At 36.7% G+C, this 27,858-nt stretch overlaps 2 long non-coding RNA genes across 3 annotated transcripts in view; one reads left to right on the top strand and one right to left on the bottom strand.

Moving 5' to 3' along the window:
- On the bottom strand, positions 1–24,616 carry LOC119865204. Its single transcript, XR_005376393.1, has 3 exons — positions 24,501–24,616; positions 2,963–3,194; positions 1–655 (listed from the first exon to the last, which is right to left on the bottom strand). It is a non-coding gene; the product is annotated as an uncharacterized LOC119865204 (long non-coding RNA).
- LOC111091653 overlaps positions 17,442–27,858 on the top strand; it is a 26,230-nt gene continuing 15,813 nt past the window's right edge. For both annotated transcript variants that reach the window (XR_005376388.1, XR_005376389.1), the window contains exon 1: positions 17,442–17,566. This is a non-coding gene — a long non-coding RNA (uncharacterized LOC111091653). The remainder of the gene's footprint in view (positions 17,567–27,858) is intronic.

Genomic DNA, 27,858 nt, shown 5'->3' with positions numbered 1-27,858 from the left:
TTTATTCTTTAGCAATACATCTCCCATTCTCATTGAGAAATCCCTTCTGGGAGGCATTAGTTCAGCTTCTGAGGGACTTTCTCTTTCCTTGTATGGACAATGGCATTGCATAGCCTACATGAGGCCTGTTGTGGACATTGGCTCTTAATGTGAGTAATAATGATAATGAATTGTCCACTTGAATATAATATGCATATTTCTAAAAGTTGCCTTTTCAAATAGATAATGCATAGAAGGCAAAAAGTTCAGCCCCAACAGGACTGCGGGCATGTGTAATCTCTGAATGAAGACATCTTCTCTTTCATTAACAGTCACAGGTGGTCTGAATTCATGCCTTTCGGGCCAGTGACCCTGACTGTACTGGCCACTTTACACACTGTCATTTCATGATTTCTGCCTTTCCCATATGGATTAAAACAACAAAGAAATCGTGTGTTTTTTCTTTTTTAAGTGCTGGGGGGAAGCTGGTGGGGGGCAAACTCAATGACCAGTATAGTGCTTTTCCATAGGCTATGACTCCCTGGGTGAGCAGCATCTTGGTGGTTTCCCATAGAGATGGTGGTTGGCCGGCCAAATCCCTCTCGCTACTTGAATGGTTTACAAAGAGCCCGTGTGTGACATGCTGGTGATCCAGGTCATCTATTTCATATGTCTCCTGTGAGATGGAAAAAAATATGTTAAGCCCTCTAGAGAAGCTTGAAATGACTGATGATATTGTCATGTGGTATCACTTGGGCTTGCATATTAAAAATCATGTTTCTCTCTACTGTCTCTTATTCATCCTAGGAAAGAATTTAAAGTCAAGCAGGGTGGCTTATTAGTTAGAAAGCAGAAATAGGTAAATTACAGATTAGCTCTAATTTTCATTCTGGGATACATAAAATAAAACCATGAAAATGGGGGCTTACCACCTAGGCTCTCCTTAGTAGGACTCATTTTGAGTCATTCATAGAGTTGGAAAATGGATGTCTTATATTTTGGGTCTCTACCATGTTTTCAATATTACAATGCTACTTAATATATTATGCCTCTGTGGCACTCAATTATTATGTTCTATGAGTTAATTTATTATTCAAAAACAGTATCCTTCATTTTTACCTAGTTTATAAGTAAAATGGGTTTATAGGGAAAAGAACAGAGCAACAAATTTGCTTGAAAATTTAAAGTTGGGATGATGTCAAGCTCTGAATGGGTCTGACTGTGCTCTGAGCACTGGGCATTTCTGAGGATTGATGACCAGCAAGGAGGAGTTGATGGTCCTTGGCTGAAACTCGGGCCATTAACTCCAACCAGTCATTAATTGCCTGGAAATGTCCTGGGCTGAGGTCATTATTGCTATTATAAACTGAATTAATGCCCTGTGCCTTAGCCAATAAGATTATTTGAATTATCTTTATTCTTCATTCAATTTATAATTATAAAAATGTACCACAGGCAATCAGACCAGATTATAGATTAATCACATGCAAAATTACATTTTAAATGAATTGTTTTTTTGATTCATATAGCTACCCAAAGCACTACAAGAAGTTGATTTCTCAGTGTTGGCATTTATTGAAGTTGATTTGTTATGCTGAACCCCTGATCCCTTAACCCTACCCTGATTCAAATTCAGGTAAATAAGTAAATTGAATGGGATCTTCAATTCATGCATGGATTCAATTTTCCAAAAGCTGTAATATTTGATTTTTTTTTTTTTTTTTTTGGCACAGGAATTTAGGATAGACAGGCCTGGGATAGTAGAGAGGGTGGTGTGTCAATAGTGTAAATCCATGAAAAAAGCTATATAAAACCTAAAGCATATACCCAGTCACACTTTAAGTTTGTATAGAACTTGCCATTTTACAGTTTTTCCACATTCATTATTTAATTTTGCTCTTTGAGTAACACTTTTAATTAAGCATGGCAGACATTATCATTCCATTATATACGAGAAGACTGCAGTCTAAAGTTAAGTGTCTAGCAAGCTATCTTCAACCCAAGATTTCTTCAGTGGTAGTCTCAAATGTCATTATTTTAGTCTGGAATGTTCTTTTATATTTTCATAGTGTGACTCAGTACTACAAATAATTATTGTAATAATTTAAAATCGCATTTTCTAAGAGTTATCAAACAGTATAGCATTTTGATGCTTTATGATAAGAGATCACTTCTCTTGCTTATAGATTCTTAGGTTCTGCTTGACCATTTTTTTCTTTTGTAAGCCATGCATATTTGTATTTATCTATAATCTAATTGGATACTTTTTGTGTCTATGTTCTGTTTCTGTATTCTATGTGTTTAAAGTCTCTTACTCAAAGAAACTTGCTATGCCGTAAGTAACTGGAGATGTATTGATATGATACAGTAAGGGAGAATCCACACAAGGAAAACCCTAAAAAGACGTCTTTGTTAACAGAATGCATAGGTTTGTATTGGTTATGGACTGGCCTCAGAAGTTCTTAAGTTATGATTTCAGAAGCAGAGTGAGCCTTTGGAATGATTTCTTAAGGTGGGGCATCATTGCAAAGTAGATGACATTCTGAGCTAAGCAGTATTATGCAAGTCATGACATTGTGTGATTATAGGCATATAGCTGATAAGTGATTGTTCTCAGTCTTGCATATCTGATGGAGGTGACTGTTCCTATTCTTGCTCTCTTCTGAATCCATTTCCTTTGGCCTGCCTTTAGCCAGGATAGAGAGGCAGGCAGAGAAGACTTTTCTTCTTAATTGAAATTTTAGTTAGCATACAGTGCAATATTGGTTTCTGGAGCACAATACAGTAATTCACCACTTACATAGGACACCCAGTGCTCATTATAAGTGCCCTCTTTAATACCCATCACTGATCAAACCTATCCCCCACCCATCTCCCTCCAGAAAAGACTCTCATTCCAGATCTGCATTGCTCTCATAATCTCTGGGTGGTATGTTATCTGAGAAACAACAAACAACTGTTTGAACAACATTTTGTCGCTTACCTCCTTTTATCAAGTGAGGAGGAGTTGCTACATCATGTGATGTGAAGTGGCTATGCAGAAGCATTTAAGACCCTGGAGAGCCCGTATTTGGCCATTAACAGAAAATGATGATTATAATCCATAGCAAGAAAACACATTACAGAATCCATCTGAGGCTACTTTGAAGAGCCAGGTGAATATCTTCTTAGATATGGACTACTCTATTTGGCCAGTAGTGTTTATCCAAGTGCAGCTGCAGTATAACAGTGACACAGTTACCACACTGACAAGTAATAGAAAATCTAAAGCTATTACTTTGATCTTTACTATTTAGATTAAAAAGTGTAGATTTATCTAATGAGCTTCAATAGCTATCGAAGTATAATTTATAATATCAGCTAAGATTCAATTTCTTACCACCCTTTCCAATCGTATATACACTTCTGTAGGAACTATTTCTTGGATGGTGTACATACAAAGGTAATTAGTGATTCTCGTCGGCGATCCTCTAGAGTAGATCATGTGACTTCATTTCCTAAATTCCTAGGCACATACTTTCCAGAGACTTACTTCCCAAGGGATTGGTTGTTTGTGGTAACAAGCAAAGGATTGGTCTTACATGATAAAATAGTATCCTAGAGGGCACAGCCTATATAGTAATGTAGGAATCATTTAATATGACAGATATTTGAGGGGAAAGGCAGATTCCCTGGAGTTGAATAACTCCTATAAAACATTGAAGAGTCATTAAGGAGAAAAAGTGAACTAAGCAGAAAAAAAAATGACCTCAATATTTATTCTTAACTCATTGTATTTCTGCACTGTGTTCTTTCAGGGTCAAAGTCCATTTTTCCCCCTCATGACTGGAAGCTGGGGTGAATAGTGTAGGGATATGTTAGGTATCAGAAGGGGCCAATGGAAGGAAAATGAATTTTGACTAGCATAAAGTTATGACTATAAAAATTTTATCCAGAGAATTCAGCAAGTCTGGAAAGTGAGATATAATCATTCTATTAATAGCCCTAGCATCTTGAACTCATCTTAAAGCAGTTAGGAGTAATTCAAGGGATAGTGAAATATATATTACATCCAATTTCTATTGGTATTTATGGTATAGGATAGGACTTAATATTTCCTTTTCAAAAAGTATTATATAAGCTTTGGTGAAGGGTTGATAAGGTCAGTCTAATTTTTGGTGGGTTTAGTCCCCCAAATCCTACCAATAGGGAATCTGGTACCTCACAGAGATCTTCAATTTATGTCTTCTTTAAGCATATGCTTCCCTGTAAGACAGTGTTCAAATTGTCTATAACTTGGAATTTCAAGGAAAAGGCCATATAAGGAACATTAAATTGGAGTTTCCATTACATAATAAATCTCTTGGCTCAGCAAAAATATTCTTCAAAAATGGAGACACAATGAAGACATTTAGCTTATAGTTGACTTATTTTAAAAGAAGAAAGAAGAGGAAAATGATTCTGAAAGAAAACTCAGATTTAGGAAAAACTGTAAGACAACAGAAAGAGGAGAAAATGAGAGAATCTAAATGATTACTGGGTTAATAAAACAGTAAGAGAGCTTCATGGCATCCAGAATGGATGTAGCCTTCCCTTCAGCAGGGCGTAGAATTCCAGAACTGCCAAGTTTCAGGATTTCTGCTGCATTTCACTGCTGGGCTGCATGACTTCTGAACTACGGAAGAGCTCTCCTCACTTCATTTTGACTGTCAGCATTTTGGGGTGGTTTTGGGAGTTCTCTTTGCTCTCTAATCCTGTCCTGTGCTTTCTGTGCCTTGGGTGATCTTTTTCATCCTTGTTAACCATTCTTGGCCTTTGGAGGGTGGCTCTGGCTGGCCTACACTCTGTGAAAACAGGAATTACCCCTGAGAGATTTCATATAGCTTTCCTGCCCCTTTCCCACTCTTTCTTAACTGAAAACTTGAAGTAATTTCTCTCAACTCTATTTCCTGCCATAATTTTAGGGTATCACCCCCAATAAAGATGTAGGGGAAAGAGTTGGAGAGTGGTGTAGTCTTCCTTTGTGTCTTGGGATCCTCAAGTTATTAATCCAACAGAGAAGTTCACCCATAACCCAAAAAGATTTATTAAAAGGTAGGCTAGTCCTCATTGTCTTTATCAGTGGCAGATTGTTCCCTGTTATTTCAGAGATGACAGCAGCTGCCAATTGTTTTTCTCTTTTGTGAGCTTGTCACTTTCTGGAGTTTGGTTAATTTTTTTTTTGTATTCAGTTTTTTAATGGATTTCAAAAATAACTATACTTATAAGGCACCCAGATTGTTTTGGTTCCTAATTACTTATTTTTGACCCTAATTTACTGATGGCAAAATAAGCTTTGCTATTGTACTTAACAAGACAGGCCTTCTCGGAATGTGATGGTAGTAGTAAAAGAAACAGTGATTGTGTTGTTGGAAGTGATTCTGGAGAAAAAAGACCAAGATTTCACACTAGTTTTATAAAGATGTTTAATTTGAGAGTATTGTCTATCATGTGATAATAGGTAAATTGATCATGTACAACTGCTATTGCATGTGGAGGTACAATTGTTATCAAGGGTAAAATTCTATCAATAATGGGTTTCTATGACATAAGAAAATGATTTGGTTCCAGGTTTTTAAAGCTGTAAATTGAGCACTAGACGTGCTTATTGATATTTTTGGAATTTTTAATGATCTTATTGCATGCATACAATGAAGGAAAGCAACACGTGTTTCAATGGCAGAAAAGAAAAGTTAGAAGACTGGAAGACAGTTTCTATAGATTATTTTAACATGTTTTGTGATTAAACAACACTTATCAAGGAAGTGATCTTGATACTGTACATCTATAAGAATTTATATCAAACACCTCATGAATTTGATGGAATGTTTTGACTTTTATTTTTCATCATAAGATCCTGCATAGGAAATTCATTTCTTTAATAAAATTATATTTATTAAAATTTAATTTTATAGGACAAGTTGTCAGAACTGGTTACTGAAGGATTAAGTATGAATTTTGAACATAGTCTCACCTGCTCAATTTTAAGCAAGAAAAGTTAAGAAATAATACCTTGAACTTGTTGAAAAAGTCTTAAAAATCTCTTCTGTTCTTATCAACATACTTGTGACTCTCGTTTCTCTACTGTGTTTTCATACTAATATAAGAAGAAACAACTTTAGACATACTAACTCTTGCAAGTAGAATTGCTGCCAATCCAACCTAGATTAGATAAATTAGCAATCAAGAATCAAGCTCGGGATCCCTGGGTGGCGCAGCGGTTTGGCGCCTGCCTTTGGCTCAGGGCACGATCCTGGAGATCTGGGATCGAGCCCCACGTCGGGCTCCCGGTGCATGGAGCCTGCTTCTCCCTCTGCCTGTGTCTCTGCCTCTCTCTCTCTCTGTGACTATCATAAATAAATAAAAATTAAAAAAAAAAAGAATCAAGCTCAATTGTCACATTAAAAACTTTAAATATTGATTGAAAAGGGTTGCACATGTTGAAAGTGTGCAATAAGTGCTTAAGATGGAGAACCAATTTCAATCATAATTTTTTTACCAGACTTATGATGGCAGGATGACATAAAGGAATTTAATAACATTCCTAAATATTTGTTTCCTGTATGTACAATTTCATTGAACAACTTGTATTATTTTTACAATTTTTTCTGTTATAGTTATATTTATTAAAATACAATTTTATATCTACATAAACTAATTATAAAAAATCTGGGCTTGAATTTTGTATGTTTTCTTGTCCATTTTATTTTCATTATTGTAATTTACCAAAGTATAGTTTTTTCAGGATTGAAAATTAAAAGCAAAACTGATTCTTTATCACAGATAGTTTGGAAACACAATTCTAAAGCACAATTATAGAATTTTTAAAATTTAATATCATACACCATTTTAGCTTCTATTCAACTTGTTCAATTGCTCCCTTGCTAGTAATAAATTTTAATGTATTGCTGTTTGCAAGCTTTGTTTTTAATAATAGCAATTCAGTAAATGTTTCAAAAGCTGAAGTATTCTGACACTTCACTCACTGAATACTTGGACTCAGATTTTTATATAGTTTGAACAAATCCTGGCATTTCGAGGACTCATTTGCAATACGTTCAATACCATTTTAAGATAATCAATTAAAAAAATAGTTTTCCAGATTCTCAAATACACTAAAATTCAATTGACAGTTGTTCAAAAAAGAAAGTATATAGTGCCATTGTGAAATGTTTATTTGATATTCAAGATCAGCTTGGTAACAAAAATTGCATAGTTTAATTATTTTTGAATCTATAAAAATAGAAATTTAGGTAACTGTGACTTTTACTTGGCAGAATATAAAAAGTAATATAATTTCGATTTATGTGTATACCATGACCAATTGCAAAGTTTTGCTTCATTTTCTTCATTTAATAAAAATATTTTTATAATAATGCTGTCTTCCATAAAATTTGTGTCTGAAATATCATCAAAACATACATAGTTTTATCTTTAATGTTGAACTTTGTAACAAATTTACAACAGCCTTAAGACCCAAGTTGGGTGTTCAATTGAAGAATGAACTTTAAAACCAGCCTTACTTGGATTTTATAAACTGGTTGAGAAAATAACATCTAAAAAATTAAGCTGATTATCTATTTGAGGACTTTGATGATACAAAATAAAGCTGGCTTTTATTTAACTAATTTAAAAGTTTTATTTCAGTTAATAGAACTAACATACTATTTATTTATATATGCATGCTATTTATATATGCATAAGAAAATTTATAACTAAACATAAGTTAATTTAGAAGTACAGTCACTTCATCTAGTTGAAAAGTTATGCTTCACAAAGATATATGCAAATATCCCTGTGGGTATATATGTTAAGTCATTTTCTTTAGGTAGATGCATTAAATGGTCAATATAACTACTAGCTTTTGAGGTAGATAATGATAGTGTTTTAGCAGACTTGTGGCTTCAGGTTTTCGCAATTTTTGCTATTAGGATTGCCCCCATGTTGGATGGTAAATATAGGCAAATTATTTACCATCAGTTGTCCCAAGAAATGGAAATTCACTAGTTAATTTTCCATTAAATATGTACTTTTAAAAAAAGGATTTTATTTATTCATGAGAGAGAAAGAGAGAGAAAGAGTGAGAGAGGCAGAGACACAGGCAGAGGGAGAAGCAGGCTCCGATGGGGGCCTCAATCCCAGGCCTCAATCCTGGGCCTCCAGGATCACGCCCTGGGAGGAAGGCAGATGCTAAACCACTGAGCCACCCCGGCATCCCAAACATGTACATTTTATTTCATTGCTGTTGAAAGTGTTTATTGTTAAAGATTAGTACCAAGCAATAAAATGAATAAATTATTAGATATATATTATGTGATAAGTGAGAAAATCACTTTCATAAGAGCATCAGATTACTCTCTAAATTCTAAAGAAGGATTACTTAGTCTCTGTTTAAAGCATACATTTTTCTCATCATCTAACCTAAAGCTCCTCATGCTTCTCAAAGACCCCTCAAAGTTGGAGGCCTGGTGGTTTGCTGCATCTCTCAGAAATATGGTACGACTGGCTGGGACAAACTTGTTTGGCAAGATACCAGAAGGAGTTAGCAAGTTAGGCACTATTACCAAGCTCCCTTGACATGAAGAGAGGTTAGTTGTGTTTGGAAAGGGTTCTGGCAATGTGTGAATAACTTGAATTGGATCAACATTTTGCCATGTGAGAACACAGAGCCAGGAAATGGGCCCTTACTAGACACCGATATGCCAGAACCTTGATCTTGAAGCTCTTAGCCTCTAGACCTGTGAGAACTAAATATTTGTTGTTTAAGCCACCCAGTCTATGGTATTTTGTTATAGCAGCAGGAATGTACTAAAACACACTCCTCTTGATAATAATTATAGGCTCTAGACAAAAATCAAAAACAACTGTTACAAATACTACTTGATGCCACTGGAAAGCAAACAAAAGCAGGCAGAAGTTGGAGATTATATGACTTTTGAAGAATGGCAAAACAAGTGGAACAAAATCCCTAACTAAAACAGAATTAATTTGAGAAGGAGTATGACCCTAAATACAAAAGATAAAACTATAGATTTTCTAGAAAGAAACTGGAAGAATATACTCACAATCTTGGGTTAGAGAATATTTCTTAGATTGGTCTCTAAGAGGGAAAAACTATAAAATGTAGTTTATCAAAATTTAAAATTTCTGTTCATCAAGATACTGGTAAGGAAACTCAAAGACAAGGCATCAGTTGGGAGAAAACATTTGCAATACATAAAACCCTTGTCTCCAGAATATATAAATAACTTTTATAAATTCAAATAAGATAACTTTACACAGGTATACTTTATTTTGGATCTTATTTTTAAGAGGATTAAATTCACTATTCAGATAACTTGAAGTTTAATTTTTCTTCTTTCTCACTGTGGCCTACAAGGTCACTTGGGTGTACACAATGATGTTTGAATCATTAAATTTCTACCTCAGCCAACAAATGAATCTGTTACAAAGATCTTACCTTGAGAAGCCCCTGTAGAGTGACTGTACTGAATTGTGAATAGTCTCTGCAAATGAGTTCCATCTCCTAAGGGGCAATAGCTTTTATCATGGATGGCTAGAGCGAGAGTTTCTAAAATTTATCTGTGGATCTAGTTTGTATCAAATGGCATAATAATAGCCTTTACCAGGTAGAATTGGCAGTGGAGTGCTTTTCTGGTCCTTTATGAACACTGAAACATTTACTGACCATATTAGTCGTATTAAATAATTGGAGACAGAGACATCGACATATCAGGGAAGCCTACCTGACTCTAAATGTTTCAGTCAGTTTCTGGTCACTGCTGATATAAAGAATTCATGAAGTTTGAATAAGAGAGTTGAAAATTGGTCTGAAGACCCTGGACACAGCCTGGATATCCATATACAACTGGGAGGAGAGAATGTGACAGGATATAGGTTGTGTTGACTGTCAGGCAAAGACTTGTTGAAATGGCATAAAAAAATTATAGAAAGGGGAAAATATATTCAAAGGATATTAAGACTGGTTTTCCTTCCCTATATTCAAGTTTCAAGATAAAAAAAATAAATAAAACTGCAAAGGAAGTTAAGCACTTTGGATAGGAAAAGGGTAATAATTTAGATACATTGAAAAATGACTCTATGAATCATTGATCATAAACACATTTGAGAAACTTCCTCTTGGCTAAAACTGTTTTTTTTTCCCCAGTGTTAAATACTCCAAATTTTATAAAATTTGAGCCAACTTTTTTTTTTTTTTTTTTGAGCCAACTTTTTTTAATGTCCCTGGTATTAAAAGTAATTCTGGTATTTTCTAGTGTTGTCAGATAAAATATAGGATGCTCAGTTAAATTTTAATTTCAAATATACAACAAATGATTTTTAAAATTTGTCCCATGTTGACACATTTTCATATAAAGTAAAGGGATTTTCATTTTAGAGATAAGCAGACAGGAAAATAATTGTTTGTCTGCCATGGAAGTACTGATTTTAGCTGCCAAATGTCAGCCTTAATTCTTGTTTCAAGCAAACACATTCTCACCATGCAGTCTTTTCTCTATGTCCTATGCAATATTTGGAATATACTTACACAAAAATTATTTGTGGTACATCTGGAATTTGCATTTAACTAATATCCTGTTGCTAAATCTTGCAATGTTATTTACAGTATCTGTCTAGTATGATTTCTATGAATTTGATCTTTGGTTTAAGGTACTATCTATACTTTTAATTTATGAAGCTGTTTAAATGCTTTAATAAATAAAAATAATATGAGAATCAATATGACCTGATTTCTGAGAACTATTTAAATCACTAAAATTTAATTTATAACTGGATTTGCAACCTTCTTTTTCTACTAAGAATCTGCCTTTCTCCCCTATCCACCGTGTGTGTATATTTATACACTCACAGATATGATCATCTTTGGTGGCTTTTCCCACTAAAATCTTCAAGAATTTTATATATGAACATGTACTATTCATTTGAAAATAATGAAGGATTGAATTAATAATTTCTAAGCAGTTTCACCCCATTTGATCTCTTTATTCAGTACTTTAACTGAAGTCTCTAATAGCTTAAAATATTTTAATTTTTTGCATTATCTTTGATGTGTTTTTGTTAATCTCTTTGCTATAACCACATTACTTCTCCTTGCTTAATCATAGATAGGGATTTTAAGTAACCAGCCTCAAATCAACCTCAGTAGGAATAAAGAGAAACCCCATTGTTTCTTGGTTTGAGAGGCTGAAGACAAAGACATTTTGTCTGTTAGGAACTGAGGTAGGAGATTTAAAATATGAAGCAAAAGTTCCAGAGCTATTAAACAAAGAGTCTTCTGAAAAGAAGGCAAGAATGTATTTGCTTGGAACCAGAATGAATGTTACTCTCTTGGCAGTTGGAATTTGTACTTAAATGGCAGACACACAATTACTTATTTTCCTGTCTGTTCTGCTCATCTCTAAAATGAAAACTCCCTTATTTTACATGATTATCTGTCAGCACTTCTTATTAGTCCAACTTTATCTTGATTTTCATTTTATGCTATAGTATTTGGCTGTGCTCCTAGAAATTTGTTTTGGACAAATGAAGTATTTTAACAATAACAAGGAACTTTTAAAATCAAGCATCTTTTATTCTTATTTAAGCCCCCAAATTATTAGTTTGTATTAAGTATTTTTGCCTCCACTCAATTATCTCCATCTTTGGAAACCTAAAGTGAGAAGCCTCTGGGATTGGAAAAGAGAACAATAATATTTCTGGAGTGACTCCTCATTTGTAGGAGGGATCTTGCATCTGTGGCTGAATTCCTAGCCATTGGCCCTCTGACATTCTTCAAAGGAGGCTAAGAGCAATAGGACAAGAGACCAATAACAGATCACTGACCCAAATTGGACTGCTCTGAGTGAACATGCATAGAGATCCCTGAAGAACTCTGATTTAATGAGGGATGAGACACATCCACCTCCCCAGTTCTTGGGTAAAGTGTTAGGAAATATTCAACTCTCATTCCTATGAGTCCCCTATACTCTATGGAGGAGCAAATGGAGTTAGATGAGGAATTGCTGAAATCCACATGCAAATTAAGGAACCTCAATTTTGCTTTCCCTCTCTTGTTTGGAGCAGATAAAACCAGAATTTAGCTGTTATTCTTTCAATTGGTGTTATCTTCTAACATTAGATATATAAATAATTCAAATGTAAATGTACTTTTGGATGACTTATATCACAGAGAGCAGATAATTTAGTAATTTTCAATAGCATCTTTAATATTACGATTATATTCAGTTTAGCTATATTCATAGCTATTGAAAATAAACTTAGAATTCACTCAGCAGTAAGAAAGTTCAGAATTAAATGGTTATGTATTTTTTATCATGATATTTAATTGTATATTAAATATGCATCACCTTTCACAGAAACAAAGGGAACTCTAGGGAATAAACACACCAGTCTGTTTAAGTTCTCTTAAAATGAACAAAATTTGAAATTTGCCTTGCATCTCATAGAATTAGATTGCCTTGGTTTTTGGAGGATTGGCTAGTTTTTTTGGGACTCAAGGTTAGTCTTTTCTTGCATAAAAGTAATCATATGGGGGATCCCTGGATGGCTCAGCGGTTTAACCCCTGCCTTTGGCCCAGGGCGCAATCCTGGGGTACTGGGATCGAGTCCAAATCGGGCTCCCAGCATGGAGCCTGCTTCTCCCTCCTCCTGTGTCTCTGCCTCTCTCTCTCTCTCTCTCTCTCTCTCTCTCTCTCTATCATAAATAAATAAATAAATAAATCTTTAAAAAAAATAAAAGTAATCATCTAGTAAGGTGCAGAAGACATTAGCATACTCTAATTGAAAACAGAAGAATATCTACTGACTATGAACTATTGAATAAATGAATAAGTAACATAAAATTCCTGAAGCCATGCACTTTTCTTTAGGTTACTTTTCTGTGAGGCCTGAAAACACAATGACCCAACAAGTGGTGTGCAGAAGAACAGTATATTTGATAATGAATTTATCCTTTGGTTCCAGAAGGGCACTTGGTAGAGGAAAGGTGACTGTGGATGGGATATTGTGTTTCAGTGGTACTCAATTCATTGGTCCCACCGATAACCTCTACAGATTTGGAGAGAAACAGATTTCCAAATAGAGGGTTAAATGGGTGTATTCGGGTTCTCTAGAGAAACGGTAAGAGTAATATATACATATATATGATTCATATGTGATTCATACTATATATGTGTGTGTGTGTGCATATATATATATATATATATATATATATATATATATATTCTAAGGTATTGACTCACATGATTACGGAGGCTGAGAAGTCCCACTATCTGCCTTCTGCGAACAGGAGACCCAAGAAGTTTGCCCACGTGTAGTTTGAAGACCTGGGAACTGCTGGTATAGGCTCTAGTTTGAGTCTAAAGGCCTGAGAACCTGGAGCAACAAGGGTCGGAGACCTATGTCCCAGCTCAAATGATCAGGCAGAGAGAATCAAATCCATCTGTCCTTTGCCTTTTTGTTCTATTCAAGCCTTCCAGAGATTGAGTGATGCCCATCTATGTTAGCAAGGGGCCATCTGCTTTGCTCAGTGTACTGACTCAAATGGTGATCTCTTCCAGAGACACCCTCACAAGTGTGAGGGGAATGCTGTTTAACTGGCTATCTGGGCATCTAGTGGTACAGCGAAATGGACACACAAAATTAACCATCACAGAGGGTAATTTTATTTCTAGTCAGGCAGGATTCTGAATACATTCATATACATTTTCAGTTACAATTAAGCAATTGTGTTAATTGTTTAAAGTAATTAACTATAAGCAATTAAAGTCATTACCTCACTTAGGAGAGGTAAGTGTTAAGGAGCTGAGTAGTAAATGCATAGAGTGTTACAGTACAAAAGTGTTTGTTGAACTTGCCTATAACCTCAACCAAAACAAATTCCTGACATAGCAGTAGTATGCCTTGAGAAAATAAGTTTATTTTCCAGTGAAGTGGTTTATATTTTGTTCTTTATAGTTACTTTGAAACTGTCTATTATACAGCTGGCCATCAGGTCAGGCATGGATACATGAATTGTATATAACTCAAAGCTCAGTAGGAACAAAAGTCAAGATAACTGGCACAGATTCTATTGAGCCTCTTCCATAATGTTAATGAGTGTCGGGGGTGGGCATGTGGGTTAATGAAGGACACAGATGATTTCACTTCTATAAGTTTGGGCAGAGAATGCTTTTATACATTTAAATCCAAGCTTGTGATTATAGTAATAATACCTCTCGAAAAGAGAATTAGCTTCATTAAGTGAGATGATTTTTCTCCTTTACTGGTATCTGCAGATTAAAAAATAATAACAAACAAACAAACAAAGAAACAAAAAACCACCCAACACCTAAAAGTTGTTAATGATGATGAGGTTAACTTAAAGCTCAATCTTAAGGCAAAACTTCTACTTTATTTACTGTAAACAACAAATCTGCATTGCTTGCTTGGCATACTTTCCAATAAGCTTTGATACCCTAGTGAGATTTTTATTCTGAATAATTATTTATTACTGTCCTAATAAATGAGTGAATGCTGTTAGAGGCCATATTACAAAACTCCTGAGAGTTGCATTTCCCTGCAATAAAAAGCATACAGTGTAGAACTGTTCAATTATGCTGCTAAAGGAGTTTATATTTTCTTTTACATTAAGCCTAGTAGTAAAGAGAGGGCACCTTCAGGGAATATAAACAAAAATAATGGTTTCTTTCTAAGACATCAGAATTTTGGTGAGCACTAACTTCTCAATAGTTCATCTCTTAAGGTAAGGACATTTCTTCTTTTAGAGGCATATTTGCCATATTGGCCACATAACTTTCTCCTTTTTGGGCCTCAGGGCCTCCTGCTTTTCTCCAGATTAGAAGTGATGAGCTTTAGTTAACCAAAAATCCCAGTGGTATAGGGATTTCGTTAAGGACTGTGATCAAAACTCAGCTATTTCATTCTTCACTTACTCTATATTCAATGTCAGATCCTTGCTGAAAATCTTTGTTACTTTTATGATTGGATAGCATTCTCAAAGGAGATGGTCATCCATGGAAAGAATTAAATGTGCATTAGCAAGTCTGACCCTTTAGGGTATGTTTACACTAACACTGTTAGTTCTTGGATAAAATCTGTATGGCTCAGAGCAGGAATTAAGATTTCACATATAGGCCTCAGCCACTGAGGGCATTATAAATCGTTAAAACAGTCTTGGGGGCATGCTCAGGAGCTGCAGGACTCCTCCTAATACTTTTTATGGGTGTGGTTTCAAAGGAGATTTTTAGTAAATAAGCTGTGATTTTGAGTGAGGCAAAGTGCTTCTTCAGGGTGCTAAAAGTAACAACATGGAAGTTCTAGAAGTAGTATGTTTAGTCTCATATTCATGTACTGTAGATTTGAATTGCTTTCATGATTGAGAAAGTAGTAATCATTTGTTCTTATTTCTAAATAAATATTAAAGAAATAGAACTCATTCATAAAATACTGTTAAAACAAGGAATTTTAAAACCATTTTATTCAGGAAAGTAATTTTCTGTTTCCTGAGAATTGTACCCAAAGTTTTATAGAAATAATTTAGTAGTTCATTTTCTTTCTTTTTTAGAAAAACATTAAATCATGTTTCCTTTCCATTGGAATCTTTGGGACCCTGTGAAGATCAATTTTATCATCTTCCAGCTCCCAAATATTTCTATCAAGATTATATCAAATTAAAATGTTGAAGAAAAACCAGAGGATGAAATTCAGGCTTAGTAGATGGTATGGTAGGGGCTTATCAATCAAATTTACAGATATGTATGAAATCTAATACCTATCCTTATAAGTCTACAAGTTTGTTTAGTATTGTTGATAGTATTGTATTCTTCTTCCCTACTTGCTCTGGTATAAGATTCCTCTGTCTCCACCCCCATTTCACAATGTGCTATAAGCATTGCCTTTAGCCAAACCCTGAGGATAAATGAGCAAACTCATGAGTAAATTCACAAAGATCAATGCGTATTCCTTACCTACTGTGCCCTCCTCTCAGACATGTGCATCTGTGAATAGAGGAATAGTTCCTTCATATAAAGTAATGGGCCACAGCACAGGGAAATTACACAAGGTGGTTCAGAACCTTGATGGAATTCCAGTGGACTCTGCCTTTATGTAGAGTTTAAGATTTATTCTGTCCCCAAATCTGTTTCTTCCATACCTGTGACACAGTTAAAAGCCAAAGAATGACTTGTTGTACACATTATAAAGCCATAGGGATTTTGTTCACTATTTCAATAATGTCTGTCTTAGTCATATGTAGCACAATGCTTGTTTTTTTAGGGTATTAGTATTGTGATAACAATGTTTAAGTGCACATATGTGACTTATAAAGGGATTACCAAACTAAAGCAAGGAATTCCTGACCCAAACTTCCCTATATTTGAAAAGCCAAGTGTAAAGTCCCAGTTTGGGACTGGGAGCCAATCCAGTATCAGTATGTGGAAGATTACTAAAGAGAATAGATGAAAATAAATAAAGACCATAGCCCCTCAAAATAAAGCACCAAAGTGATTAAATAGATTAACAATACCAAGAGTTGCTTTTTGAAAGTACAAACAGATAGTAAACGGGAGCAAGGAGGAACAAAGGTTAATGATTAAAGTTGATAACAGGGGTTGGAAAACTGGGCAAACAGAGAAAAGAAGTCTTTGCATCAGAGAGATACAGTTGAACAGGTAGCTAGAAATTCATTTGCTCTGGGACCAGATAGTTTACTTTAACATAGAGAATTCCTCCTGAAATAGCAGATAATTTTTTTTGCATTTGCTTTCCTTAGAATGTTTCCATTCCAGCTTAGTAAGGGAGTTATGTGGTCTCTATCCAGCAGACATAAGGATGAATCTGGAACCTATTTATGCTAAAGTAAATATAATTATATTTGGGCAGAGAAGAAGAAAGGACTCAGTCTTACAGCTCCATTTATTATTTTCCCTTTTAGCTTGTTCTTGTGTTCATATTCCACTCTTGTTTCATCCAATTATTAAAGTCAAATCCAGAAGTCACTCCTGAGCACTCTCTTCTTGTATGCATATTCATCATTTACCAAACTTAGTCTATTTGTATCTAAGATATTTCACACATCCTTTTTCTCCATCCAAAGTGTTCTAATTCAATTTTTCATGATCTTATCACTATTTCATATCTTCTTAAGTGATCTGACCAAGAGTCCTAACTCAGGCCTCATCTTGTTTCTATGTGTTTTCTTCCTTATAAAATCAACATCTGATCATTACTATTATCCTACTTGAAGCTATTCACTGGATCCTTAGGACTTATAAGGTCCAAATGAAGATATTTGAAGAAATCAAAATTCAGGGAGAAGAACTCTAGAATTAGACCTATGAACTGAGAGTAGACAGCATGAAGATGGGGGTTAGGATCAGAGTTCTGTGTGAGAATTCCTAAGGAGCTCTCATAGAGCAAGAAAACAAAAGAACAAAGAACAGAACCCTAGAGAAGTCATCACTTAAGGAAAGCCCAAAGAGGAATGGATAAAAAAAAAAAAATGAAAAGGAATATTCTTAGATATGGGAAGAGCATTGAACTTTACAAAGTAAGGGAATAAGAATGTTTGGTGGAACAGAGGTAACATCCAGGCTAACCCACTGGATTTAACCTTTAGGAACTCATTAGTGATGAAATCGTGCTACTAGTATAGAATGTAAAAGAGTGAGTCAGGCTAGGGCAGATGATAGGTGTGGTGATTTGTAGGGAAAGGGGAAAAAGATAACAAAATGGAGGCATTGATTTAAAAAATATTGTTTTACAAAGATTGAATTATAAAAGTGGAGAGATTATGGGGATTGGTAAAATGGAGATGATCTAGTAGAATGGCAGGGCTTGAAGATACCTTGTAAAGGAGGGAATGGTTGGTAGGTAAGACCCTGAAGAAGAAAAAGGAGATGGAATAGTTAAAATGAAGGTTGGCTTTAAATAAGAAAATACCTCTAAATACCAGAGATAATGAAGGATCTCTGTCTATAGGGGAACAAGTTTGCCAGGGGGCCTCTAGGATGTAAAAATATGCTATGTGAGTTAACAGTATATGCCCCGAGCCAACCTGCTATGGGTTTGCCACTTATCTGGGTCGCCTGGACAAATTGTTTAACCCCAATAAGCTTCAGTTTCTTCTAATGTACAAGTAATGATAAACCCTACCTCATAGGGCAGTGAGGATTAAAATAGTTAATAAATGTATAACTGTTGGCAATAATATGGTAGGTGTTGGCTGTTAGCTATTATTATGTGCAAACTAGGAAAGTTAATATGCTTGGGGATCTTAAAGTGGTCATGTCTGTGCTACTTTAGCTTATTCTGGTAAAAACTCTACCCCTGGTGGCAGGGGTGAACACATGGCCAAAGTTAAGATCAGCAGAGTATTCACACCTTTAGTTTGGAGTGACTGATTCAAAGCAGGCACATGACCCGAGCTAGGACAAGCAGAAACTATTCTGAGGATTTGTCTACCTCAGTTAAACTGGTAAAGTTTTCTTTTCTCCCTTTGGCAAGGCTATAAAGATATAACCCCAGAGTTGCTGGCATATATATCCTTATAACCCTAGAGTTGCTGGCAAGACTATAAAGATACAACCCCAGAATTCCTGGGTAGAAAAAGACTATAGCCTATGTTGCAGCAGACAATGACACTAATATTTAAAGACAGTGGAAATAAGCAGTGAAGAGAAAGAGAAATATCCAGGCAATAGTTGAATTTCTGCATTCAGTTATCTTTGGGGCCAAGTTCTGGCCCTTTCCATGGTAGTGATGTAAGCAAAATTCCCTCTTTTTAAGCTAAGAAGCATGAGGGTGTTTGTTTTGTTTTTGTCACTTACTTTAAAATATATAGAAAGTTATGTACCATTTACACTCTGAGACCAAATAGAAAACAGGTGTGTGAATTGTCTGTGTCTCGGTTTGTCAAGCAAATATGAACAGAAAGTTAGTATACACTCTATTTCAGTTATTCATTCTACTAGAAAACTGTTCAATGAATCAGAAGTTCTAGATTCCTTCAATGTGGTTTCTTTCTCAGATTCCACCCGTATGAACTTTGATTTTTTTTTTTTTTTACCTCCAACAGTGATCTAGAATATGGGCTATACTGTTTTCTTTCTAATGTCCCCTTTCTTCCCTAAGGAAAATGAGAAAGAGGAAAAGACAAACTGGAATCTTGGTCTGTTGTACTTTCTGTATCCCTGCCTTCAATGGTGACACTCTCTATCCCTAAGCAGGTGATGTCCTGCCTGCATTGTCAAAATTATAAGGTCTCCTCAGATCCTGATTAACTGCAACTGAAAGAGTTGACTTAATAATTGCATAACAGTAGTCAAAGTTATCTCTTTTATATCAAGTCCAAAAAAGTTAATTTATGTTATAGTGGTACAGGAAGAGACCAGGAACAATTGTGTGAAATTTATTGTACTGGAGGTTCGAAGGCCCTAGTTTGGGCCCCTCTGTTTACTACTAGTTTGTATTCTCTGTCAAATGGCTTTAATTCTCAGGGCCTCTGTTTTCTTGTGTGTGAAAAGAGAGGCTGGAACTTGAGAAGGCCTCATACCCAATGATTGTACAGTGTTAACTGGGGTATATACTGTCTAAATTTGTAACTCCTAAATTTCATTCTCTGTGAAATGGGGAGTTATAGTGGCATAAACACACTGCAAAACAGAAAATCTTACAAAATAATTTCCCAACAATCTTCTGGTATTGCTGCTCTAGACTGGAGAAAAGTTAAACCCTCGTTAGTTAAAGTCCTTTTCATGAGGTCTAAGCAAAATTGAGGTTTCTCTGAAACTTATCCATCAAAATGCTGGTTCAACCACAGAACTATAAAGACATTATTATTATTACTGTCAGTAATAATTGCACTTTGGGAAGAAAAACAGTGGGGTGATGGAGCAGAAGTAAATGCTTTGCCTTATAGACTTGGGCAAGACAAAGAAAGCTAAGTTAAATGGCACCCAGGGCTTAGAATTGTATTCCTCTGTGCAGTGATGAGACAACTAGGTTGGAACATTCTGCTGTGTTGATATTCTTTGACCAAAGGTTTTCCTGGGCAAACTTAAGGCAAATAACTCAGCCTCTGTATTGGGGACAGAGATTATGTGACTGCTGTGGCTCTACCATTAATTCTGCATATGTGAATCCAAGAAGGGATGAATAAATACAGGTCAGAACCTCCCCCCCCCCCCCCCCCACCCCCCCCCCCAGCCACACACACACACAGCTGAGTCAAGTCAACCATTTTTCACTCTTGAAGCCAAAGATAGGTTTTTGTTTGGTCGGATACATAGACATTAACCTTCACAACTGGAAAGTCAACCAAAATGTTCTTCAACACAATAGATTGGGTGGGAAAAAAGCTTGTTGTTGTTGTTGTTGTTTTAGTTTGTTAGAAATCTTTTGAAGTGATCAGAGGAATCAATCTGCATGGAAATCATAACTTCCCAAGCTCATATACTACTTTATAGACTATACTTTAGCCATAATTCAGGGTTCTCCTAACCCAGCTAGCATTTTATAAATATTTAAACCATGTTTCTCATATCAATTTTAATCCCACAGTCTCTGGCCCTAATAGCAGTTGGGATAATACTTAATAAATTTAAATAACTTTCCTGAAAGATGTTGCTCACTCTTTAGTACAAATATATGTATGTTTAATATTTAGCATCTACTGTTTTTAATCTGTTGTTTAAAAAGCCAGAACAAAATTTAACTGATTAAACTTAATACAGTACAGTGTTGTGATAGATCTTATTAGGTTTTTATTTCTGATGAGTTACATATCTTCACATTTTAGAAAAATCAGCAGAAAAGTGATTTTTCTAATATCACATTATACTCAGCTCCTTACAACCAAATATCAGGTGATAGTCTTTGATCAAGAGGCATAAACAGTTAAAGTGGGCATTGACTCTTCAGAAATATTTGTTTGCTTTGCTTAAGGGCAAATTGGTATACATCTTTTTAAGCTTTGGCTTGTATCCCATTATAAATCAATGTTGTAAAGAGTAATATTAATTTATCATAATATTAAGGACTCCTTCATTTTGTTGATATCAATTATACTGAAAAAAATTTTTTCTAAGATAAATTACACAACCTTGTGAATAGTCACTGTGATCTTGTAGAACAGCTTATTAGCTGTAAAAGATTAAGTGACAGTTTAAAAATATTGCTTGGGACCATCTGAACTCATCTCATTAGAAGATAAAAGCAGTATATTTCTAACATTGAAGTTGAAGGTTTTAAAATCAGGTGATTATATCTATGGCTATGTGACCTTTTAAAATAGAAGCAATGTGGGAAATTTGATTTTAAATGGTAGAGAATATTAAGCTATCCAGGGAGAATCTGCTGTAAGGTCAAAGAGCAATAGGACTGAGAAAACTCTAATGATTATAGAATAATTAAGCTTGATTTTTTTTCTACCTGAAGACAGAGAGGGCAAAACCATAAAAATATACATCAGCTATGCCTTTATAACTTTTCTCTTGTGGTTATTCTTGAGAATGAAGAGCCACTTAGCTCAAAAATGAAATTTTATTTTTAAAAATGATATCTTAATTTTACTATTTTTATCTTTATAATACAAATTTAAGACATTTTCTTTAACCAAATTCCAGAGCTTCAACTTTTCCATTAATATATTTATGCTCCTTTGTGATATCATTTTTAGAATTGAAAAATTATCATTTTGAATCTTAACTATTTAATTTTTTATATGGAAAGTGCTTCTTATAACTGGTCAACCTTTAAATTTAGCGAACTAAAAGTTATCTAGTCTGAAACCTTCAGATTACTCCTGTTTCTCACACTCTTCCCTGACACTCTTAACTTTCCTCTAAGGTTATTGTGTAGACTCTACAGTCTATATCATGTTGATTTTGCTCTATTATTTTGGGTGTGCAAGAAAATACTGCATGTCACAGAGTCCCCAGGGGAAATAGCATTGATTAACCTTCACACAAACACCCAGGCTGCACATTGCCGCTGGTTTAAAATTTCTTATTGCCATGTCTTTGCTCAAAAACTTAAGATAGACCATCCTTATCTGCATAATAAAGTAAAAGAAAATTTTTCACTTGGCATCAAAATGTTCTCAAAATTGGTCCTGTAAACTGTAATGATGTCACCGGTCTTCACATTTTTCCCCCAGCAAGGGCATCTAATCACCACACTCCTTTTAGGTTTGATCTCAACCTAGAACTGGTCTCCATACATACATACATAAATAAAATCAATCAATCAATCCATGATCAATGTAATGGATTTGAGATTGTCAGGTTTGTACTTGGCCCTTATCCTGACCATGTGCTTCACTTCAAGTGGCTGAGTGGTTGCCCAACAATAATTCCAAATCCCCCTGTCCCTTGATACCTAAGCTTTTCCAATTTTCCTTCTAGCTAGGGGTAGGGTATGTGACTTTATTCTGGCCAATAAGATGTGAGGCATATCTCTTGGGAGTGCCTTAGAAATATTTTTCCTCCATGGTTAAAAAACAGAGACTCATGGGAACAAGCCATTGGGCTGTTCTCCATTCTTTCACTGTTAGACCACATATGAGTTCGTGTGCATAGAATTTCTGGAGTTTAACCAACCAATTTGAAACTGTAAGGCAAAAAAAACCAAGTACAAAATCTAATAAGAGGAGGCTGGCAGAGGTGGGGAGATACCGGGCCTTCATCTCCAAGCCCTCTTTGGCACTATTTCCAGACTTACTGCAAGCACAAAATAAACACCAACATGTTTTAAGTCAGTGTTAGGGAACTGTCTTTTGTGGCAAAATACATTAACTGATATACTGAGATTCACCCACCAGCCCCAGATTTCTATCTTTCTTGTCTCTTTGCTAGGAATTTTGTTAAAATTCCTTTAACAGTAGAGTCTTTTTATGTATCTTACATCCCTAAAATTTACTGGTGAACTTCCCTGACCTTTACTCAAAGTTTGCTTGTCTGGATCTCTATCTATTGGTTGTGTAACAGTGATGAAGCATTTATTATTTCACTGGCTCTCCTTGATTCTACTTTGCTCATGGGGTGCTCTCTTCATTCTTTCATACCATGATCTTCTCTTGCTCTCTTCATTTCCATTCAAATTGTCCAAGTTATTCACCCTTAGGAGCTCCCAGATATCTAAGACTATTTGGCAGTAGTGGATCACAAGAAATGACATAGTCTGGGATGGCTCCACATACATAAATAGTTGAATCCTGGATCCTTTCCATTCAATTCCTTGATCTATGTAAAAAAAAAAAAAAAAGTTTCCTTTTCTCTAGTTAAGAATCATGTTTATCTGTTCCCTTCTCTCTAAGGTGAGTAACTTTACCCTCCCTTCCTCCTGCCCTAGATTTGCCTTATCTTTGGGAATGAAAATTACTGTTTTACAAATATGTATGTGAGTTTTTCCACCCTAAACTTATGCAAATGCCTTCTTTGAGTCTTTGTTTCTGCTTTGTTGTAGGCTAAGGGAAAATAAATTAGCCTCAGTATATCAGTTAGAAAGCATTGGATAAGAAATAATAGAAATATAGAGACCGTATAACTATTCCTTTTTTTTTTTTTTTTAATTTTTAAGGTATTTATTTATTTATTTATGATAGTCACAGAGAGAGAGAGAGAGAGAGAGAGAGAGAGGCAGAGACACAGGCAGAGGGAGAAGCAGGCTCCATGCACCAGGAGCCCGACGTGGGATTCGATCCCGGGTCTCCAGGATCGCGCCCTGGGCCAAAGGCAGGCGCCAAACCGCTGCGCCATCCAGGGATCCCTAGAGACCGTATAACTATTCCTACACTTGCTTCCCTCTTTGTGACCTGGTCCCCATGACAATTCCTTGTATGTAAGGTGTAGGGATTCCTACATGATAGGGCAAATGGAATAGCAAAGTTCTGGAGGCCAGATCAGGCCAGTAAAATCTACATGCAAGGCAGTTTGAATAAACATAGGTAAAAGATCTCATTGTTACAGCTTCCGGGTTATAAAAGGGAAGACATTAAGTGTAAAGGTTAGGAGTCATAAGCAAAGGGGAGGATGATTGGTAAAGCTGACCACCAGGGAGGAAAAGAGCATTCCTAAACAATGGGTGAATAATAGCTGAGACAAAAGTTAGGCTAGGACAGGTGTTATGAGTGGGATTTGTCCCTTAAAAACCAATCATACGCTTTCTACAGCTGTGCTGTCCCATATGTTGCAGCTATATCGGCAACTGAAAGCTTGAATAGGGCTAATCCAAATTAAGATGTACTGCAGGTATAAAATATACATGTTATTTACATGTATAAAATATACATGTAAGAATGTGCATATGTCAATAATTTTTATATTATATGTCAAAATGATAATATTTTGAACATAGTGAGTTAAGTAAAACATGTTATTAAAGTCAAAAACCAGCAATCACATGGATATGTATTCCAAGCATCCACCAGCTTAGAGCAACTACACAGGCTAATAGTGAGATCTTACTGTAGGGAGCTCTGTTACCTGGTTTGAAAGCTTAGAATGTAAGCTCATTGAAGGCCAGGAACCTGTAAATTTCACATCTCCAGATTCTAGAAGTGCCTGGTAAATGGAAAGGCTAAATAAAATTTGAAATGATTGACTAACTAATGAATTAATGACCTAATAATGGCCAGGCAAGTTTCTTCTGTTACCTTGAGTTCTGAGCTCAGTTTTGGCTGTGAATCTTCTCATCAAAATTGTTAATGGCTGGCTAGGATAGGTGAGCAATGGGTGGGTGGGTAGATAGATGAGTGAGTGAATAGAGAGACATATGCTATGGACTCTTTTCAAAACATTGATAAGATTAGGAAATTCTGGGAGAAAACTGGAAATCAAATAATATCATATTTCCATATACATACAAAATAAAATGAAGTGGTTTTCACCTCTCTCCCCTTCAGTTCTTCTAATTTCGATAAGAATTAGAGAAAAGTTGTGTGGGACTCATTTGATAGTTGTCTATTGGTCTCCTAATTAACCTTCCCTGATGACCCTATAAAAATACGTATTTATTCATCCTGGTATTTTTAGTCCACTTTCCTACATGATTTGCCACCATAATTCATTTCACTCTCTATATTTTTCATACTGTATTTTTGTTTGTGTATTTATTGTCTGTTCTCTTCTATTAAGTCCTGGTAAGGCAGGAATTATTCTGTTCAATGTCTACAGTAGAACCTGGCAGGTGGTAGTAATCCTATATTTGTTGAACGAATGGATCAATGAATGATTAAAAAAAAGGCATGTTCAGCATCTCTGGGAGCAATTTCAGGAATAATTATAAAAAGGAGTTATTCCTTGCCTATGAACACAATTCTAGGCATGGAATATGACTGGCAAGGAAAAGTAAAATTATGTGTAGAAGAGAAGGGGAGGGGCAAGATGACTGAAGAGTAGGGTCCCCAGGTCGCCTGTCCCCACCAAATTACCTAGATAACCTTCAAATTATCCTGAAAATCTACCAATTCGGCCTGAGATTTAAAGAGAGACCAGCTGGAACGCTACAGTGAGAAGAGTTCGCGCATCTATCAAGGTAGGAAGATGGGAGAAAAGAAGTAAAGAAACAAAGGCCTCCAAGGGGGAGGGGCCCCGCGAGGAGCCGGGCTGAGGCCGGGGCGAGTGTCCCCAGGACAGGAGAGCCCCGTCCCGGAGGAGCAGGAGCTGCACCGACCTTCCCGGGCGGAAAGGGGCTCGCGGGGAGGTGGAGCAGGACCCAGGGGGGCGGGGATGCCCTCGGGCTCCCGGGGACACTAACAGACACCTGCGCCCCGGGAGAGCCCCACACCCCGCGGCCGAGCTCCCTAAGGGCTGCAGCGCGCACGGGGGGACCCGGAGCAGCTCGGGGGGCTCGCGGGCGGCTCCGCGGAGGGGGCTGCGGGGCGGGAGCAGCTCGGGGGGGGCTCGGGGGCGGCTCCGCGGAGGGGGCTGCGGGGCGGGAACGCAAACCAAAGTGCAGGCCCCGGAGCACAGGGCGCCGGGACACAGCGCAGGATCCGGCCTCCCCCGGGACAGGCAGAGGCCGGGAGGGCCCAGGACAGCGAGGACGCTCCTGCCCCAGCTGAGCAGATCAGCGGCCCCGCCCCGGAGCCTCCAGGCCCTGCAGACGAGAGCTCCGGACTTACTGCGGGAGCTGACTCCAGGGCTCCAGGGCTGGCCCCGCCACTGCGGTTGCTCCTCCTGGGGCCTCAGGGGGTAAACAACCCCCACGGAGCCCTGCACCAGGCAGGGGGCAGAGCAGCTCCACCAAGTGCTAACACCTGAAAATCAGCACAACAGGCCCCTCCCCCAGAAGACCAACTAGACGGACAAGTTCCAGGGGAAGTCAAGGGACTTAAAGTACACAGAACCAGAAGATACTCCCCCGTGTTATTTTTTGTTTTGTTTTGTTTTGTTTTGCTTTTTGATTTCTGTTTGCTTCCCCCAGCCTTTTTTTTCCTTTCTTTTTTCTTTCTCTTTTTCTTCCTTTTTTTTTTTCTTTTTTCTTCCTTTTTTCTTTTTTCTTTTTCTCTATTCTTTCCTTCTTTCTCTCCTCTCTTTTTCTCCCTTTCCCAATACAACTTGTTCTTGGCCACTCTGCAATGAGCAAAATGACTAGAAGGAAAACCTCACCTCAAAAGAAAGGATCAGAAACAGTCCTCTCTCCCACAGAGTTACAAAATCTGGATTACAATTGAGTGTCAGAAAGCCAATTCAGAAGCACTATTATACAGCTACTGGTGGCTCTGGAAAAAAGCATAAAGGACTCAAGAGACTTCATGACTGCAGAATTCAGATCCAATCATGTAGAAATTAAAACTCAATTGAATGAGATGCAATCCAAACTAGAAGTCCTAACAACGAGGGTTGTTAACAAGGTGGAAGAACGAGTGAGGGACTTAGAAGACAGTTGATGGCAAAGAGGGAAACTGAGGAAAAAAGAGACAAACAATTAAAAGACCATGAGGATAGATTAAGGGAAATAAACGACAGCCTGAGGAAGAAAAACCTACGTTTAATTGGGGTTCCTGAGGGCACTGAAAGGGACAGAGTTCCAGAATATGTATTTGAACATATCCTAGCTGAAAACGTTCCTAATCTGGGAAGGGAAACAGGCATTCAGATCCAGGAAATAGAGAGATCCCCCCCTAAAATCAATAAAAACCGTTCAACACCTCGACATTTAATAGTGAAGCTTGCAAATTCCAAAGATAAAGAGAAGATCCTTAAAGCAGCAAGAGACAAGAAAGCCCTGACTTTTATGGGGAGGAGTATTAGGGTAACAGCAGACCTCTCCACAGAGACCTGGCAGGCCAGAAAGGGCTGGCAGGATATATTCAGGGTCCTAAATGAGAAGAACATACAACCAAGAATACTTTATCCAGCAAGGCTCCCATTCAGAATGGAAGGAGAGATAAAGAGCTTCCAAGACAGGCAGCAACTGAAAGAATATGTGACCTCCAAACCAGCTCTGCAAGAAATTTTAAGGGGGACTCTTAAAATTCCCCTTTAAGAAGTCGTCCAGTGGAACAATCCACAAAAACAAGGACTGAATAGATATCATGATGACACTAAACTCCTATCTTTCAATAGTAACTCTGAACGTGAACGGGCTTAATGACCCCATCAAAAGGCACAGGATTTCAGACTGGATAAAAAAGCAGGACCCATCTATTTGCTGTCTACAAGAGACTCATTTTAGAAAGAAGGACACCTACAGCCTGAAAATAAAAGGTTGGAGAACCATTTACCATTCGAATGGTCCTCAAAAGAAAGCAGGGGTAGCCATCCTTATATCAGATCAACTAAAATTTACCCCGAAGACTGTAGTGAGAGATGAAGAGGGACACTATATCATACTTAA

This window comes from Canis lupus, chromosome 22, assembly GCF_011100685.1.
Source record: "Canis lupus familiaris isolate Mischka breed German Shepherd chromosome 22, alternate assembly UU_Cfam_GSD_1.0, whole genome shotgun sequence".
Taxonomy (NCBI): Eukaryota; Metazoa; Chordata; class Mammalia; order Carnivora; family Canidae; genus Canis; species Canis lupus.
This window is presented reverse-complemented; position numbering and strand designations above follow the sequence as displayed.